This window comes from Pelobates fuscus, chromosome 3 (assembly GCF_036172605.1).
Source record: "Pelobates fuscus isolate aPelFus1 chromosome 3, aPelFus1.pri, whole genome shotgun sequence".
In the NCBI taxonomy this organism is placed as follows: Eukaryota; Metazoa; Chordata; class Amphibia; order Anura; family Pelobatidae; genus Pelobates; species Pelobates fuscus.
Genome location: NC_086319.1, coordinates 188272689 through 188290948, shown reverse-complemented (window position 1 = coordinate 188290948; position 18260 = coordinate 188272689).

The following is an 18260-nucleotide window of genomic DNA, read 5'->3' as shown; positions in this document are numbered from 1 at the left end:
TGTGGCCTGTCTCTCGGGGTGAACGGCATGCTGGTGCCGGGTCTCCCATCTCGTGCTGTGACACTTGTGGAAAGACGGCAGGTAGGTCTGGTAGTCCAAGTTTCTTCAGGAGTGCTGGTGCCTCTTCGCTCGATGTTACCGTGTGAGTGAGTTCGTTGTGGGGGATTATCAGGGATCTTCGTGGTCCCCATCGGTATGGTACTCCTAGGGTGCGCAAATGAGTTGTAAAATGTGATAGTGTCTTGCGCCATTGTAACGTGGCCCTGGTGAGATCTTGGTAAAACGACAGCTGGGTCGTTTCAAAGGTAAGAGGGGTTTTACCTCTGGTTGCTGCCAGGAGCTGTGCTTTGTCGTGGGTGGAGGCGCATCGCAATATGAAATCTCTGGTGGGCAAGTTAGGCGTCCTGGAGAAAGCTGGGAGTCTGTATACACCGTCCAGCCCGAATTTTCGATTAGCTGCCGGCGGTAAGATGGTGGCTAAGAGTCTTCGGATGTATTGTGGCAGTTCGGTGGCCTGGATCTCTGCAGGTATTCCCCTTATTTTTACATGATTTCGCCTGGCTCGGTCCTCCAGAGCGGACATTTGCAGCATTAAGTTATGCTGTGTGGCTTGCAGTTGGTGTACTGCGTCTTGCATGTTAGCCATGTCGGTTTGGAGGTGCGTGATGTCTTGTTCGGAGGTTTGGACTCGCACTGTGACATTGTGCATGTCGGTTTTCAGGCGTCCCACATCAACAGCCAACGTCTTCTGTATATCTTTGACCCAGTTTTGTAGGTCTTGTTTAGTGGCAAAATTAGAGTCTCCCATTGCAGTGTTCGTTGCCGGCATTGTGAGTGCTGCGTCTGTTTGGGTTGATGATGAGTGGGCCGGTGAGTGGGATTGAGTTTGGGCCATGGTGGTAGTTTTGGGCTGTGCTGGGCGCTGGAGCAGAGTTCCAATGTCTTGTGCTGTAGAGGAGCCCATGTGAGCCTTCTGTGTGCGTTTTCCCATGGGTATGTGAGTCTCCGGCCCGTACGGGTCAAAGTCGTCTTCCGGATCGGAATCACCCTGTAGGTAGGTCCCGCTGAGTAGCTGCTCGAGTCCGTGTAAGCTCGGAGCGTGGTAGGCCTTAGGCCTGCGTTTTGCACTCCCCGACTTTGGAGTGTACCGGAAAGGCATCTGCCGGTTCGGTGTGTTGTTCTGGACCCTGTTCTGGTGTGCTCCGGGTCGGATGGTGGGTATTTTCCGAGATTTTGGCGGATTTTGATTTGCAAGGTGGGAGCTCGCTATAATGGCGTTCGCTCCGCTTCAGGTCCCGGCCCCGCCTCCAAGAAAATGTTATTATAAATAACCTCAGAAGGAAATATTATTATAATGAACCTCAAACGAAAATGTTATTATATATAATCTCAGAGGAAAATAATATGAAACTATGGTATATTTTCAAGTATAAGATGTAAACGGTCAGCAAAGGACATTATTCAGATAGTCAACATTCACACTGTCTGTCGGAAATACACATTTCACATATAAAGACATAATATTTACAGTCACTCGTAGGCATTTAATTACAGAGACACAAATACACACAGGCACATAACATTCTAACCAAGTAACACAAAGGCTCTTACTCACAAATTGTATGTATTTGTGTTTAATTATGTAAACCCATACACTTACAGAAAAATGCACGGTTACATACTGATACAACTCAAATATATAGTAACTCACTCACAAAAAAAATAACACTCACAGACATACAGTTATGGAAGTAGACACACTCACAGGCACATATACAGATACACGTACAGATGCATACTGGCTCATTGCCACATACAGACACAGATGCACATTTACAAATACATACATTTAGACACACTCACAAATACAAGCATACAAAAAAACACTCAGGTACACACATACAGACACACAGATATACTCTCATAATCACAAATGCAGGTACTCATTCACACAAACACAGGGGCGGACTGAGAACCCTCAGGGCCCCCGGGCAAAATAAATCAAGGGCCCCCTTACAGGCCCCACCCATACTCCGCAGCAAGCGCCACCCATGTCCCGCCTCCATGCACCGCCTCCAGCCACACCCTACACAATCTTTAGACACAAGGAACAAAAGTGCAATAATCCCTTCAAGGCCCCAGTAGAGACTACAATTGAGGGCTAATGGGCCATGGAGGGGGGTCTTTCTAGCAGAGGCTATCTCAGTGTCCTTTAGAGAGTGTGTTAGAAAGAATCCCCTCCAGGCCCTATTAGAGACTACAATGGAGTCTAATAGGCTTGGAAGGGGGTCTTTCTAACAGAGGCCATCTCAGTGTCCCTGCTGGAAACAGTCGCCTCCAGGCCCCAGTAGAGACTACAATTGAGGGCTAATGGGCCATGGAGGGGGGGAGCATTCTAGCAGAGGCTATCTCAGTGTCCTTTAGAGAGTGTGTTAGAAAGAATTTCCTCCAGGTCCCATTAGAGACTACAATGGAGTCTAATGGGGCCTGGAGGGGGGTCTCTCCAACACTCTGGTTCCTATTCACAATATAGCAACACAACATAGCTGATACCTAGGCCAAGTTGGCTCCTCTTACCTTAATTACTGTTGCTGGCTGGCAGTCTGTGGGCTTGCTGGAAGGCTGTGGGCTTACTGGCTGCGGCTGGCAGGCTGTGGGCTTGCTGGCAGGCTGTGGGCTTGCTGGCTACTGCCGGCAGGCTGTGGGCTTGCTGGCTGCGGCTGGCAGGCTGTGGGCTTGCTGGAAGGCTGTGGGCTTACTGGCTGCGGCTGGCAGGCTGTGGGCTTGCTGGCAGGCTGTGGGCTTGCTGGCTACTGCCGGCAGGCTGTGGGCTTGCTGGCTGCGGCTGGCAGGCTGTGGGCTTGCTGGCTGCGACTGGCAGGCTGTGGCTTGCTGGTTGTGGCTTGCTGGCTGGCAGGCTGTGGCTTGCTGGCTGCGGTTGGCAGGCTGTGGGTTTGCTGGCTTTAAGCCTAACTGGTGGCCTGTAGGCTGGCTGGCTGTCTACTGGCCAGCCTGTGGGCTGGCTGGCCTGTGGGTTGGCTGGCTTGCTGGCTACTGGGGCACTCGTAGATTATTTAAAGAAATAATCCATGCACAATAACCACTACTACTCTGTGTAGTCGTTATGGTGCCAGGAGGGCCGGGTCCCCCTCCCAGAGTAAGTAGTCAAACCGTTTAAGAACAGTTTGACAACTTACCTGGGGTCTGCTGGGATATGAGGCTGTAGTAGGGTATAGGAGCAGTGGTGCAATGTGTAAGGGGTGCAGTGTGTGTGAAATGTTCAGTGTGTGTGAGGGGGTGTAGTGTGTGAATGTGTAGGGTGTGTGGGGCAATGTGTGTACGAGGGGGCTGTGTATGTGTGTGGCAATGTTAGTATGGGGGGCTGTGTGTGTATGGGTGGGCAGTGTATGTGTGTGTGTGTGAGGCAATGTGTGTAAATGTGTATGGTGTGTGTGGGGGCAGTGTGTGTGTATGGGGGGCAGTGTGTGAATGTGTATGGTGTGCGCGGAACAGGAGTTTCTGTTTCCTGTACCCGGCCGGACTGACAGGAAGGTGCACACTCAGTGTGTGTGCACCTTCCTATCACTCCGGCCAGCACCGCGGACGCAGAGCAGCTCGGCCACGCTACGGGGAGGGGAGGTGAGAAGCTGCAGCCGCCTGAGCGCTCTTAAGAGAGCGCTCAGGCGGCTGCAGCATTTAAAGGGGCGGCCGGGCCCCCTGATGGCGGGCCCCCCTCCCGGTCGGGCCCTCGGACCATGTCCGAAGTGCCCGACCGGTCAGTCCGCCCCTGCACAAACACACACAGATACAGACTCAGTCATACACATGGAAACACACACTCCCATCCACATGCTGGAAGTAGTGGCCTTTCACTGCATAGAGAAAGTTAGCTGCCCCCATTTGAGAATGGTTTAAGTTAGCTGCCCCCATTTGAGAATGGTTTAAGCCCCTTGTTGTTTTAGTGCCTGGAGTGTCCCTTTAAGTTTGCATCACTATGCGGCGCGCGAGTGGCTGAACAGGAGGATTAGTGCTCCCTCGCTGACTGCAGAGACCGGTCGGCCGCCGGCCCAGCAGCCCCACTGGACCCCAGGGAAAGTGATAATCCACCCCAGCATTCCCAAAGGTAGGGAGGCTGGGGGTATTGAATTTAAAAAAAAAATGTGAGTGCCTGTTTGTGAGTGAGTGTGTGTGTGTGTGTGTGTCTGTTAGTGAGTGTCTGTTAGTGTGTGTGTGTGTGTGTGTGTTAGTGTGTGTGTCTGTTAGTGAGTGTGTGTCTGTTAGTGTGTGTGTGTGTTTGTGTGTCTGTTAGTGTGTGTGTGTGTCTGTTAGTGAGTGTGTGTGTGTGTCTGTTAGGGAGTGTGTTACTATGTGTGTGTGTGTCTGTTAGTGAGTGTGTATGCATGTCTGTTAGTGGGAGTGTATGCGTGTCTGTCTCTGTTAGTGAGTGTGTTAGTATTTGTGTCTGTTAGTGAGTGTGTATGCATGTCTGTTAATGAGAGTGTATGTGTGTCTGTTAGTGACTGTTGTTAGTGAGTGTGTATGTCTGTTAGCTAGTTTATGTGTGTCAGTGAAAGTGTGTGTCTGACACTGAATGTATATGTGCCTGTCAGTGAGGGTGTATGTGTATTTAGAAGGCGGGGCAGGGGGGGGGGGGTGGAGGGGTTGCCTGAGTTTAGTCATGCCTAGGGCAGCACAAAACCAGGATACACCACTGATAGGACCTACTTTTATTTTATGTCAATGATTGACAGGTAAGAATTTGCTATTAATTTAAGTTAATTGAGCAAATTTTTTATGTGACTCAACACTCTGTTTTCCAATTTATTGATAGTTATGCGCCTTATAAATGATATGTTCATTATGGTGTAGCAGCTTGACAAAAACCCTTTTGGGTCGAAACGTTGCTGTACACTGTGCCAATAAATCTGCTGTGCCTGGACTGTCTTCTGTTTCTCAACTATTTCTTAAGATTTGGCCTAGTCCGGTTGCACCCTGGTCATTCAGGTGCGGTGTCCTTCTGGTTTATCTACTAATGATTGACAGGTAGCCCAGATGGAGGTGCCCATTTGCAGGATTAAGATTTTATTATTCAAATTTAAAAAATGCACACTTTTTTTTAACTATAGGTGATAAGTAAACATAGTATTGAAAATCCTGGAAAGTGACAGCTCTCTTTTAAGAAGTGTGTCATATGTATAACTAATCCTGATACGTTTGGGTGATATATCATGCCCTTGACTGTTTTGTTGCTCACATAGTTCAATGTGATAGATTACTCACAGATTGTGCAAGTTTTCCTCTGAAAGTATCTGAATAGCAACTCAGCTCAGATCCACCATACATTTGAATTAAAACAACCACTTAATGTGAAATATTCCTAATATTTATACAACGTTATTAATAAATCATGCAATGTACCAGGTGACATTTCACAAGAAATGTTTTGACTTTTCATGTCCTTCTAGGCTTGACATAGAATTAAAGGGACACTATAGTCACCAAAATAACTTTAGTTTAATGAAGCAGTTTTGGTGTATAGATCATGCCTCCGAAGTTTCAATGCTCAATTCACTCTCATCTAGGAGTTAAATCACTTTTGTTTGTGTCCATGCACTTCTAGCCACACCTTCCCTGGCTGTGACTCACAAAGTCTGCATAAAAAAATGGTTTCACTTTCAGTTCAGTTGTAACTCACTGTAAAAGTTTGTATCTCCTGCTCTCTAAATTGAACTTTAGTCACACACCGGATGGCTCTGGCAGGGTCTTGCAATCTATTCACAGTGAAATTTTAAAGTAGGCACAATTTGCCATAAAGGAAGTATGAACATTATTGATGACTCTTTACATGATGTGTTTAGGAAGGCTGTGTAAGTCACATGCAGGGAGGTGTGACTAGGGTGCACAAAGTGTTTTAGCTCCAAATGGCAGATAATTGAGCAGTGAGATGGAAGGGACATGATCTACACACCAAAACTGCTTCATTAAGCTAAAGTTGTTTTGGTGACTATAGTGTCCCTTTAACCCTGGCTCTATGGGTGGTGCTTTAATCAAATTTACAACATATAGTTACATAGTTTACTCAGAGGGTATGACAAAATATAGCATAATAATAATAATGAATTATGTGTATATTGTTAAAGCATAAGTAAACCCTTGTTACACACTAGACTTGTACATCATTTTTGGGCAATTTGTTCATTCCTATAAATTACGAAATGAAAGAACAAATTACTTGTGTTCATTCTTTTTTGCTTAATTGTGAATGTAATTGTAATTGAATAAAATTATTTATAAATAAAAGCAGTGGGCAGCTTTTCCTTCCACCAATCTCCTGGCCTGTGAGATTGGGGCACTATTTACATTTCCCCATGCCCTGCTTAATCCATTGCCATGCGTGAGAGGACAATATAATTTTGCATGCTTATTTCGGGAAATATCTCCTGTACTAAGCAGCACATAAAAACCTATGAAGGTCAGTATGGCACACATAATAGTATAAGGGAGTTATAAAATGTCCCTTTTTTATATCTGAATAGTTTTCTCAACCTGAAGTTTTGGGGTTTTAATACTTTTTTCTCTGGTGTCTATCCCCTCTTGTCTGGGAGACTATAATCATGAACTTTAGAACTCACTTTAAAATGCACAAACACAGCAGCCATTGCAAACAATCATGGAAGGCAAATAATGGCCGCCATGCAGGGGCGGACTGAGAACCCTCAGGGCCCCCGGGCACAATAAATCAAGGGCCCCCTTACAGGCCCCACCCATACTCCGCAGCAAGCGCCACCCATGTCCCACCTCCATGCACCGCCTCCAGCCACACCCTACACAATCTTTAGACACAAGGAACAAAAGTGCAATAATCCCTTCCAGGCCCCAGTAGAGACTACAATTGAGGGCTAATGGGCCATGGAGGGGGGTCTGTCTAGCAGAGGCTATCTCAGTGTCCTTTAGAGAGTGTGTTAGAAAGATTTTCCTCCAGGTCCCATTAGAGACTACAATGGAGTCTAATGGGGCCTGGAGGGGGGTCTCTCCAACACTCTGGTTCCTATTCACAATATAGCAACACAACATAGCTTGCTGATACCTAGGCCAAGTTAGCTCCTCTTACCTTAATTACTGTTGCTGGCTGGCAGTCTGTGGGCTTGCTGGAAGGCTGTGGGCTTACTGGCTGCGGCTGGCAGGCTGTGGGCTTGCTGGCAGGCTGTGGGCTTGCTGGCTACTGCCGGCAGTCTGTGGGCTTGCTGGCTACTGCCGGCAGGCTGTGGGATTGCTGGCTGTGGCTGGCAGGCTGTTGGCTTGCTGGCTGTGGCTGGCAGGCTGTTGGCTTGCTGGCTGTGGCTTGCTGGCTGCGGTTGGCAGGCTGCGGGCTTGCTGGCTGTAAGCCTAACTGGTGGCCTGTGGGCTGGCTGGCCGGCCTGTGGGCTGGCTGGCTGGCTGGCCGGCCTGTGGGCTGGCTGGCTTGCTGGCTACTGGGGCACTTGTAGATTATTTAAAGAAATAATCCATGCACAATAACCACTACTGCTCTGTGTAGTCGTTATGGTGCCAGGAGGGCCGGACCCCCCTTTAAGAGTAAGTAGTCAAACCGTTTAAGAACAGTTTGACAACTTACCTGGGGTCTGCTGGGATATGAGGCTGTAGTAGGGTATAGGAGCAGTGGTGCAATGTGTAAGGGGTGTGAGTGAGGGGGTGTACTGTGTGAATGTGTAGGGTGTGTGGGGCAATGTGTGTATGAGGGGGCTGTGTATGTGTGTGGCAATGTTAGTATGGGGGGCTGTGTGTGTATGGGTGGGCAGTGTATGTGTGTGTGTGGCAATGTGTGTAAATGTGTATGGTGTGTGTGGGTGTATGGTGGGCAGTGTGTGAATGTGTATGGTGTGTGGGGGCAGTGTGTTTATGGGGCTAGAGTTCACTCTCACCACTGCGACCACCAGGAATCCCTGGTGGTCACAGTGTTGAGAGTGAACTCTAGCCCGTAGCTCCAGGGCTAGAGTTTACTCTCGCAAGAGCCGTAACGTTGCCGTGGTAACCGCGGCAACTATCTGTGCTCGTGCAAGAAGGACCCAGAGGAGCTGCAGGCTGAGCTCCCGGCTCCTCTCTTCCTCCCTCCCCTGACGGCTGCCCGCACGGTGCCACGCAATTGCCCTCCTCTTACTCCGCCCCTCCCCCTCTTCTTACTCCCCCCTCACTCTCTTCTTACCCCCCTTCTTACTCCCCCCTCCCCCTCTTCTTACTCCCACCTCTTCTTACTCCTCCCTCTTCTTACTCCCCTCCCCCCTCTTCTTACCCCCTCCCCCCTCTTCTTACCCCCTCCCTCTCTTCTTACCCCCCTTCTCTCTCTTCTTACCCCCTCCCTCTCTTCTCCTAACCCCCCTCTCTCTTCTTACGCCCCTCCCTCTCTCGTCCTACCCCCCCTCCCTCTCTCTTCTTACCCCCCCTCCCTCTCTCTTCTTACCCCCCTCCCTCTCTCTTCTTACCCCCCTCTCTTCTTACCCCCCCTCCCTCTCTCTTCTTACCCCCTCCCTCTCTCTTCTTACCCCCCTCCCTCTTTCTTCTTACCCCCCTCCCTCTTTCTTCTTACCCACCCCTCCCTCTTTCTTCTTACCCACCCCCTCCCTCTTTCTTCTTACCTCCCTCCCCTCCCTCTCTGTTCATTTCCCCCCCTCTCTGTTCATTTCCCCCCCTCCCTCTCTGTTCATCTCCCCCTCCCTGTTCATCCCCCCTCTGTTCATTCCCCCCTCTCTGTTCATTCCCCCCCACCCCCCCCCCTTCATTCCCCTCCCTCTCTGTTAATTCCCCCCACCCCTCTGTTCATCCCCCCCTCTCTGTTCATTCCCCTCCCTCTCTGTTCATTCCCCTCCCTCTCTGTTCATGCCCCCCCCCCCCCCCCCCGTTCATTTCCCCACCCCACCCCACCCCCTCCCTCTCTGTTCTTACTCACCCCCTCCTCTGTAGCGTGCCGAGCTGCTGTGCGGTCCGGTGCCCGGCCGGAGTGATAGGAAGGTGCACACTGAGTGTGCACCTTCCTGTCAGTCCGGCCGGGTACAGGAAACAGAAACTCCTGTTCCGCGCGGAACAGAAGTTTCTGTTTCCTGTACCCGGCCGGACTGACAGGAAGGTGCACACTGAGCACCTTCCTATCACTCCGGCCGGGCACCGCGGACCGCACAGCTACAGGGGAGGGGAGGTGAGAAGCTGCAGCCGCCTGAGGCTCTTAAGAGAGCGCTCAGGCGGCTGCAGCATTTAAAGGGGCGGCCGGGCCCCCTGATGGCGGGCCCCCCTCCCGGCCGGGCCCTCGGACCATGTCCGAAGTGCCCGACCGGTCAGTCCGCCCCTGCCGCCATGTGGAACGCAGATGTCATCAGGAAACTGGAAGCGGTACACTGGATATAATACCGCACCACCTTCGAGGACACAGAAAGACACTTCTCTTTTTTTTTTTTTATGGATCTGTTTTTATTTTACCACTGTTACATTATTGGGTCCTTGAGGAAGTTCAAAAGCGTAGGGATGGACCTGTAAAATGTAGTATTTAAGTTTCAGTGCTAAATACTGGAACAAAGCTAGTATTTTTTATCGGGGACAGGGCTGTTTGGTCGCATTAAAGAGTAGATCCTGAAGTTTTGAGACTCCTAGGCTCCCAAAAGCTAGGCTTCTAAGCTCCCAAATACACTTACCGGACATGGGGGAGGGGAGGTTGCATGGTGCTAGGATCTGGGCGTGTAAAAACTTTGCAGGGTGCTCGGATATGGGAGGGGAAATAACATAGGGTGCCAAGATCTGGGGTAACAAACATTTTATTTATTTTGAGACAAAGATGGCTTCTTTAAAGGGACACTATAGTCACCTGAACAACTACAGCTTAATGTATTTGTGATACCGGAGAAACTGACGGAAGCCAAGCACAGAGAGATGGACACAGGTTTCTTCAGGAAGGAAGAGATTCTTTATTGGATCACCGATCGGGACTCAGAGGGACTAGCGTCACCAAAATACAGCAAAGTCTGAGTACTGAATACATAGAGTACATTCCTTATATAGCACTGTAGCTCCTCCCACAATTAACTACACCCACACATACCCTTAACCTATTTAATAAATAGAGTCTAAACTCATCCATCCGGTCTAACCACGTGGCTCATCTGATACAAAGGAGAGGGACGCGTAATTCCAGTTCTTACATTCCTGCACCTGGTCAGTACAGTGATAACAGTATCTTAGCTACGTGTAATTAACTAACTGATACTACAAACACATATACATACATATGCCTTGTGGCAATCTTAGCCTGCTAAACTTGTATTTTACTGGAATTACATCACATTCCCCCCTTTGATGCCTCTGATATTTCACAATTACTTGAGGCATCACTTAACCTTGGTTTGCATATACCTCAGGTTACCATGAACCAGACCAGACTTATCTTATGATGTGAATCTTTTAACACTCATCTTCCTGCATTGGTTCTCCTTGATCTAGAGCCTTATACTTATATATCGCCATTATCTGTGCAGCAGCCTTCCTCTCTGCTATACTTCCTATCAGGCTTTGCACAGACCTAACTACTAAGGGTATAAGACACGGTAGGAGTAGACACAACAGTAAAATCAGTAGGACTCCACCTACCACTGCCTTAAGCCCTCCAAACCACTCATACCAGCTACCAAACCAACTACTTGGATTGTACCCTTTCCATACCTGAGTAGGCACATGCACTAGTTTAACCATATGGCTAGTAAGCTCAGCTATTGCTTGCCCTTCGTCATCTATTTGAAGACAGCAATTGCTCAGGTTAAACTTCCCACATACACCTCCCTCTACTGCCAAAAGGTAATCCAAGGCTAATCTATTTTGGTACACTGCTGTCCTCATCCTGGTAATATGCTTCGCTAGAAGATTGAGTGCTTGTGAGGTCTCATTAGTAATAATCTCAACCACCGCCTGTAATCTTATAATACGGTTGAGCATATAAATTGGGGTTCTATAACCAAAGGTACCATCTTCTGCCCACGTGGCTGGCCCATAATAATCTATGATACGCTGGGGAGGCCATTCATTATCTTCCCAGGTGCCTATCTCTAAGGGTCCCCTTTTCTTCCTATGATTCACATCATACACTTTAACACCTAAAGTCTCACCTGTTTCAATCGGTAACAAGAAGAAGGATGGTTTGAGCATACCCAACACACATGCCCCTTCCCAGTCCTGTGGCAACTCCGAATAGGCTTTCTTACCACAGATCCAGTACAAATTTGCTGGGGCTCTCCAGGTAGATGTGATGGATAAATCAAACCACACATCCTTTAAACTGGCATATCTAGCAAACGGGTTAGATGGTTCTGAGACATTTGAAGCCGACCACCAAGTTGTATTTTTAGTATCATCATCATAAGCTTTTTGCCCTAGACAAGTTAATTCTCCTACAGAAGTATTATACATTATTCCTTTCCTTGCTATGCAAACATAACCTATGATGGAGGTCTTTAATCTCCACTCAGATTTACCTCTAACACTCAAATGATAATCGGCTTGTGTAGATATTAGTTGGTCAACTGCCTCAGAACCGGACATTACCTCCTTTGCTTCCCAAGGCCATTGGTCTCCCATGTTAGTACCTCCACACACATAGCAGTTGGTAACATTAAGACTACCGGCAATACTTTCAGCTAGGTCAATGAACAGGTTTTTAGCGTTATGGGGGATCTTATTATCTATACTCATCTCTTCATAAAAGGAATGGTATACTTGATGAGTCTGGGAGGATACCGTATCAGTCTCTATTCCTATAAACAATAATGTCCCAGGATCTAAACCCGTCCCGTATATCTGAAACCCAAATAAATTTCCATACTTATCTAGGAACTTGTCGGGGTTATTAATAAGTATATGGACTGGGTTGCATTCCATAGACTTACAATAAGGGCTAGTCGGCAACTTAGTCACTATCATGTCTTTATCTACTGTCTGTCCCCAAGTCGCCCACCCCACACAAGACCAATATGGACAAAAGTTATAGTCTTTATTTGGGCATCTAGGACTCACATATTTATTTTTACTACTGGGACAAATATATTTATCATTAGACCCATACGTCCTCTCCCATCTAAGATCCCCACATACATTCCACGGTTTTCTACCACTTGATATCGCCTTACATGCATCAAATAGCAGAACACCCGAAGAATGTACGGATTCTAACACCGTCTTATTAATTAGGGTCCCCTGAGGATCTCCATTCCTGAGAGTCAACCAAATTTGTACGAGGTTGATACTCTGGACTGAAGCACTTAGGTTCTCCTACTCCTAAATGGCACACACTATAGTCTATATTTAGGTATCTACATCTTGATACCTCTCCTTTACATTCGTATTGTGAATGCCAAATTAGGGTTTGGGAAATATGGTTACCTGTTCTCGTAGTCTTAATGCATACCTCACAGCTAGGAGTGTCGGTACCTCTACCTTCCTGAATATAAAAACACATATAAATAAACACAATCAAAAGCACTTCTTTCGACGTCTTCATCCTCAGTCTTCGTCCGTGCGATGGAACCTCAGCTTCCAGGATGTGAGGGCTGCAGGGAATGGAGTTCTGCTCGTCTTCACAGGTGTCCCTTCGAGACTTTCCTGGCTTATACACTATGTGTTGGTAAGCGGACAGGCTTTATTATGGCCTTCTCACTCACACCTGTAACAATAAAATTTGTAATCCACAATAATTCCTCGTTACTCCGACTGAGTAGTGCGTTTCAACCGGATCTTGCAGGGATTCTCTGGATCTGCTGTAATTTGCCAAGAATCGACTGCTGCTGGTTTAACCCTGGAGTGATGTATCCACGGAGTTACTTCGGCTACTTTTATCGCTGTAGGGGTAGACAAAAGAACAACATAAGGACCTCTCCACTTGGGCCCTAACGGTACATTATTCCACTCTTTAATCCACACTTGGTCTCCTGGATGATAACTATGAACAGGGGGATAAATATTCACAGGTAATCTATCTTGTACCCATTTCTGTACCTCCTCCATAGTCTTACCCAACTCTACAACCTGCTGCCGGGTAATTCCTTCTCCCAACTGACTCAAGTCCCCCCTTAAGTTACCAAGTACGGGAGGTGGTCGCCCATACATGATTTCAAAAGGAGAGAGGCCCATCCTTCTGGTAGGGGTACTGCGGATTCGCAATAAAGCTATGGGTAAGAGAACGTTCCACTTAAGTTGGGTTTCCTGACACATTTTAGCCAACTGGTTCTTTATAGTTCTATTCATTCTCTCTACCTTACCAGAACTCTGGGGTCTATATGCAGTATGAAGCCTCCACTTTATACCAAGCATATGAGTCAGTTGTTGTAGGCACTGATGAACAAAAGCTGGACCATTGTCCGATCCTATAGAACAGGGTAGTCCATATCGGGGTATTATTTCTCGTAGCAGGAATCTTACAACTTCTGCTTTCTCTGTACGAGTAGGACATGCTTCTACCCAGCCTGAATAGGTGCACACAATTACCAACAGGTAACGATGTCCACCCGATTTAGGCATTACTGTAAAGTCTATTTGTAGATCGGACATGGGGAGTCCCCCCATAAACTGGACTCCTGGTGGCTTTACTGGTCCTTGTCTTGCATTATTCTTAGCACACGTTACACATCTGCGTACAATGGCCTGAGTCAAGTTGGACAATCTTGGTATGTAGAAATGTTTCCTGAGAGATTCTTCAGTACTGTCTCTCCCAGAATGTGTCCCGTTGTGATAATTTTGGACAATTTCTACCGCTAGTGATGCTGGTATGACTATTCTTCCATCTTCTAGCTGATACCACTTGTTCTCCAAATACTTTCCCGGTTCAGTCTTTAACCACTCCTCTTCTTGAGCTGTATAAACTGGAGTCCATTGGGACAGTGGAGTTGGTATAAGAGCAGCTATATGCCCCACATACTCCTGTCTTCCTGATTCAGCAGCACGCTTAGCTGCACTATCTGCCATCCGATTTCCCTTGGTTACATCACCATCTCCTCTCAGATGCGCTCGACAATGTATGATACCGACTTCTTTCGGCTCCCACACTGCTTCCAATAGTTGTAGGATTTCAGCTGCGTACTTGATTTCTTTGCCTTCTGAATTCAGTAGTCCTCTTTCTTTATACAAAGCTCCGTGGGCATGAGTGGTTAAAAACGCATACTTAGAGTCCGTATAGATATTTACTCTTAAACCTTCAGCCAATTGTAACGCTCGTGTTAGTGCTATTAATTCTGCCTTTTGTGCTGATGTTCCTTTCGCCAGTGGCCGAGCTTCTATCACCTTGTCTATTGTTGTCACTGCATATCCTGCATAGCGGATCCCTTCTTTCACATAACTACTGCCGTCGGTGTAATATTGAACATCGGGGTTCTGGATGGGAAAATCACGAAGATCTGGTCTACTTGAAAATACTTCATCCATTACTTCCAAACAATCATGTTGACTTTCAGTAGGTTGCGGCAAAAGGGTAGCTGGATTTAAGGTGTTTACAGTCTCTAAATGCACTCTTGGGTTTTCACACAACATTGCTTGATACTTGGTCATACGGCTGTTACTAAACCAATGATTTCCTTTGTAATCCAACAACGTCTGTACTGCATGTGGGACTCGTACATAAAGTTCTTGACCCAGAGTGAGTTTATCGGCTTCAGCTACTAGCAGGGCGGCTGCAGCTACGGCTCTTAGACAAGGTGGAAGTCCGCTGGCCACTGCATCCAGTTGCTTAGACATGTAGGCAACAGGTCTTTGCCATGATCCCAAGTACTGTGTCAATACTCCCACAGCCATTCTTCTTTGCTCGTGTACATATAAGTAGAATGGTCGTGTGTGATCAGGTAGACCTAATGCTGGGGCACTCATCAAAGCCTTCTTCACATCTTCAAATGCCGTTTGCTGTTCTTGGGTCCATAAGAAGGGGTCGTGCTCTGTACCTTTGATGGCTGCGTACAGAGGTTTTGCCAGTATCGCATAGCTGGGAATCCATATCCTACAGAAGCCTGCTGCCCCCAAGAATTCTCGCACTTGTCTTCTATTCTTGGGTATTGGTATTTGGCAGACAGCTTCTTTTCTCTCTGGCCCCATAATCCTTTGACCTTCAGAGATATGGAATCCCAGATACTTGACAGTTGGCAAACACAACTGAGCCTTCTTCCTGGACACCTTGTATCCTGCCTTCCAGAGAATATGTAGTAGATCGTGCGTTGCTTGCTGACATTTTTCTTTTGTAGCTGCTGCTATCAACAAGTCATCTACATATTGTAACAATACACATTCTCCTGGGATAGACTCGAAATCCAGTAGATCTTGACTTAGAGCTGAACCAAATAGGGTAGGTGAATTTTTAAACCCTTGGGGCAGTCTTGTCCAAGTCATTTGGCGTTTTGAGCCCGTTACAGCGTTCTCCCATTGGAAAGCGAAAATACATTGGCTTTCTGCGGCAATTCGGAGGCAAAAGAAGGCATCTTTGAGATCTAAGACTGTGAAGTAAGTAGCCCCGCCCGGAATTAAAGCAAGCAGGTTATATGGATTGGGTACAACTGGATGTATGCTAACAACCGCATCATTGACTGCTCTTAAGTCCTGTACAGGTCGATACTCATCTGTACCGGGCTTTTGAACAGGCAGCAATGGGGTGTTCCAGGGGGAAGTACAGAATTTTAGGATACCATACCGTATGAACTTATCCAGATAGGATTGGATGTTCTTCTTAGCCTTCTGCGGAATGTGATATTGTCTTAGGCTCACTGGATAAACCCCATGTTTCAGTTCAATTTTTATTGGTGGAATATTGCGGGCCAGTCCTGGTGGGTTGTTCTCTGCCCAAACTCCTGGTATGTTAAACAATGTCTCATCACTCCTAGGGTTTTGGCTAGTCAACACTGTATAAAGTCGCCACTCTTCTTCCTTTGGTACGGATAAAGTCATAATACCTGAAGGTCCATTAAACTTTAAGGATGTTGTTCCATTTGGTAGGAACGTAATCTGCGCTTGTAATTTTGATAGCATATCACGTCCCAGCAATTGGACTGGACATTCAGGCATATAAAGGAATTGGTGTTTTACTACGTGGCCTCCCAATGTACAGAGTCGACTTTTAAGAACCGGTTTTTCAGCACTTCTTCCAGTTGCTCCTATCACAGTAATAGTCCTTCCAGATGGAGGAGCAACTAGATTAGTCACCACTGAATGTTCAGCACCAGTGTCGATCATGAACGCACTCCTTTTCCCCCCTATTGATACATCGACCATAGGCTCCGCTCGACCAAGGGGGATGGAGCCCGGTCGGTATCAATAGTCCTCCATGACAGTGTCAGACAATCCTACAAAGTCCCTACCTTCTCTATCGCGGGACCTTTGCGCTGCTGGAATATACCTGTCTTCCCTAACACTTCCTCTGTTCCCATTACTCCCTCTATAACCATTACTCCCTCCGGGGCCTCCTCTACCTCTCGCTCTACCTCTAAAGTTTCCGTAGCCTGCCCTGGGCTGGTCTCTCTCGTACTGCTCTCTTTGCGGACATTCGTTCCTCCAATGCCCTTCTTCCTTGCAATACGCGCATTGATCCCTACTCAAAGGCTCCCTACTCCATCTATTATTGCCTCTATCTGGGCCCCGTTTATCTACGCCTGCGATCGCTACCGCTAGCATATCAGCCTTTTTACGCATCTTGCGCTCTTCCTCTTTCTTACTTTCTGTATCCCTGTTCATATAGACCTTATTTGCTACCTCCATTAGTTGGGTGATGGACATACCTGCAAACCCTTCTAACTTTTGTAGCTTGCGCTTAATATCTCCGTATGCTTGGCTGACAAAGGCGGAGTTAACCATTCGGGAATTGTCTGCGTCTTCCGGATTAAAGGGGGTATACAAGCGGTATGCCTCCAATAATCGGTCATAAAAGACACTGGGCGCTTCATCGCTTTTCTGGATCACCTCAACTGTCTTCGACATGTTAATGGCTTTCTTTCCTCCGGCTTTCATGCCAGCAATTATAGCGTCTCTATAGGCTCTGAGTTGAACCATATCAGCACCATTTACGTTCCAATCGGGATCGGTGTTGGGATAGTGTGTCGCGGCCCATGCTGCTGGATTGGCTTGGTTCAAAGCACGGGCTCTATCCTCTAATGCTTTAATGGCTGCTTGATTTATTCTTGTCCTTTCCTCATTGTTAAATAAAGTCATTAGTAACTGCTGGCAATCAGCCCATGTCGGATTATGCGTCTGTACTATTGAGGTGAACAGATCAGTCATAGCTTGTGGTTTCTCAGTATACGAGGAATTATGGGTCTTCCAGTTTAAAAGATCGGTTGTGGTAAATGGGACATATACGAAGACTGGGTCAGCGTGTGCCATTTGACCTGCGGCATCGATATAAGCTGACCCGGGATTCAGACGAAGAGGCATCTGATAGTGCTTTAATTGTTGGGCACCAGTCAACTGTCGGGTTTGGATGGGGCTACGTAGAGAGGCGTCAGTCATGGGTTCCGGTCGGGGAGAGATAGGGTATGGGGATGTGGGAGGTCGGTTTTGGGAAAAGGTCGTAAATAAAACACTTCGAGCCGAGCTAGATGAAGCTTGACCGGAAGTCTGAAGTGGCGCCAAATCAGGATATTCGTTTCTAATGGGGGTGGATTCTGGTTCCGGAAGGGGAGATTTAGTACGAGGGGGGGTGGATCCTGTACTGGAGGAGGAAGCGGAAGTGGATGAGGGTAATGAGGGGAGGGGTGCAGGACTTCCTGCGTTTGCGTCACTTCTTCTTAACGGAAAGTAAGGGGGCGGCAAAGGGATCTCGGACTCAGGGGGCGTGTCCAAAATGGGCCTAACACCAGTCCTAGTGGACGAGCAAGTCCTAGCTACCATGAGGCGACACTGCTCCTCGTGGCATGTCTGGAGCCATTTTGGCGAGTCATTTACGGCCTGTCTCCAACAGTCAATATAAGGAAACTGGCCGTAAAGTTCAGGCCTACCCGATACAGCCACGTGTAAGCGCTGTACCAGAGTTGGATCCAAACTGCCACGTGGCGGCCATGCCGCAACCAAAGTAGGCCACTCCCTAGTACACAAAGTGACCAAACGTACAGGAGACATCTTTACCCCAAAATCACAAACTTTGAATCCCTTTTTAAAATTCTTAACCATACATCCTAAGGGATCCGGAATCGTTGACTGCGACGCACCCATACTTAACAATGGAACGTCGTCGACAACGAATACTATACACGCGTACTATTCAACAG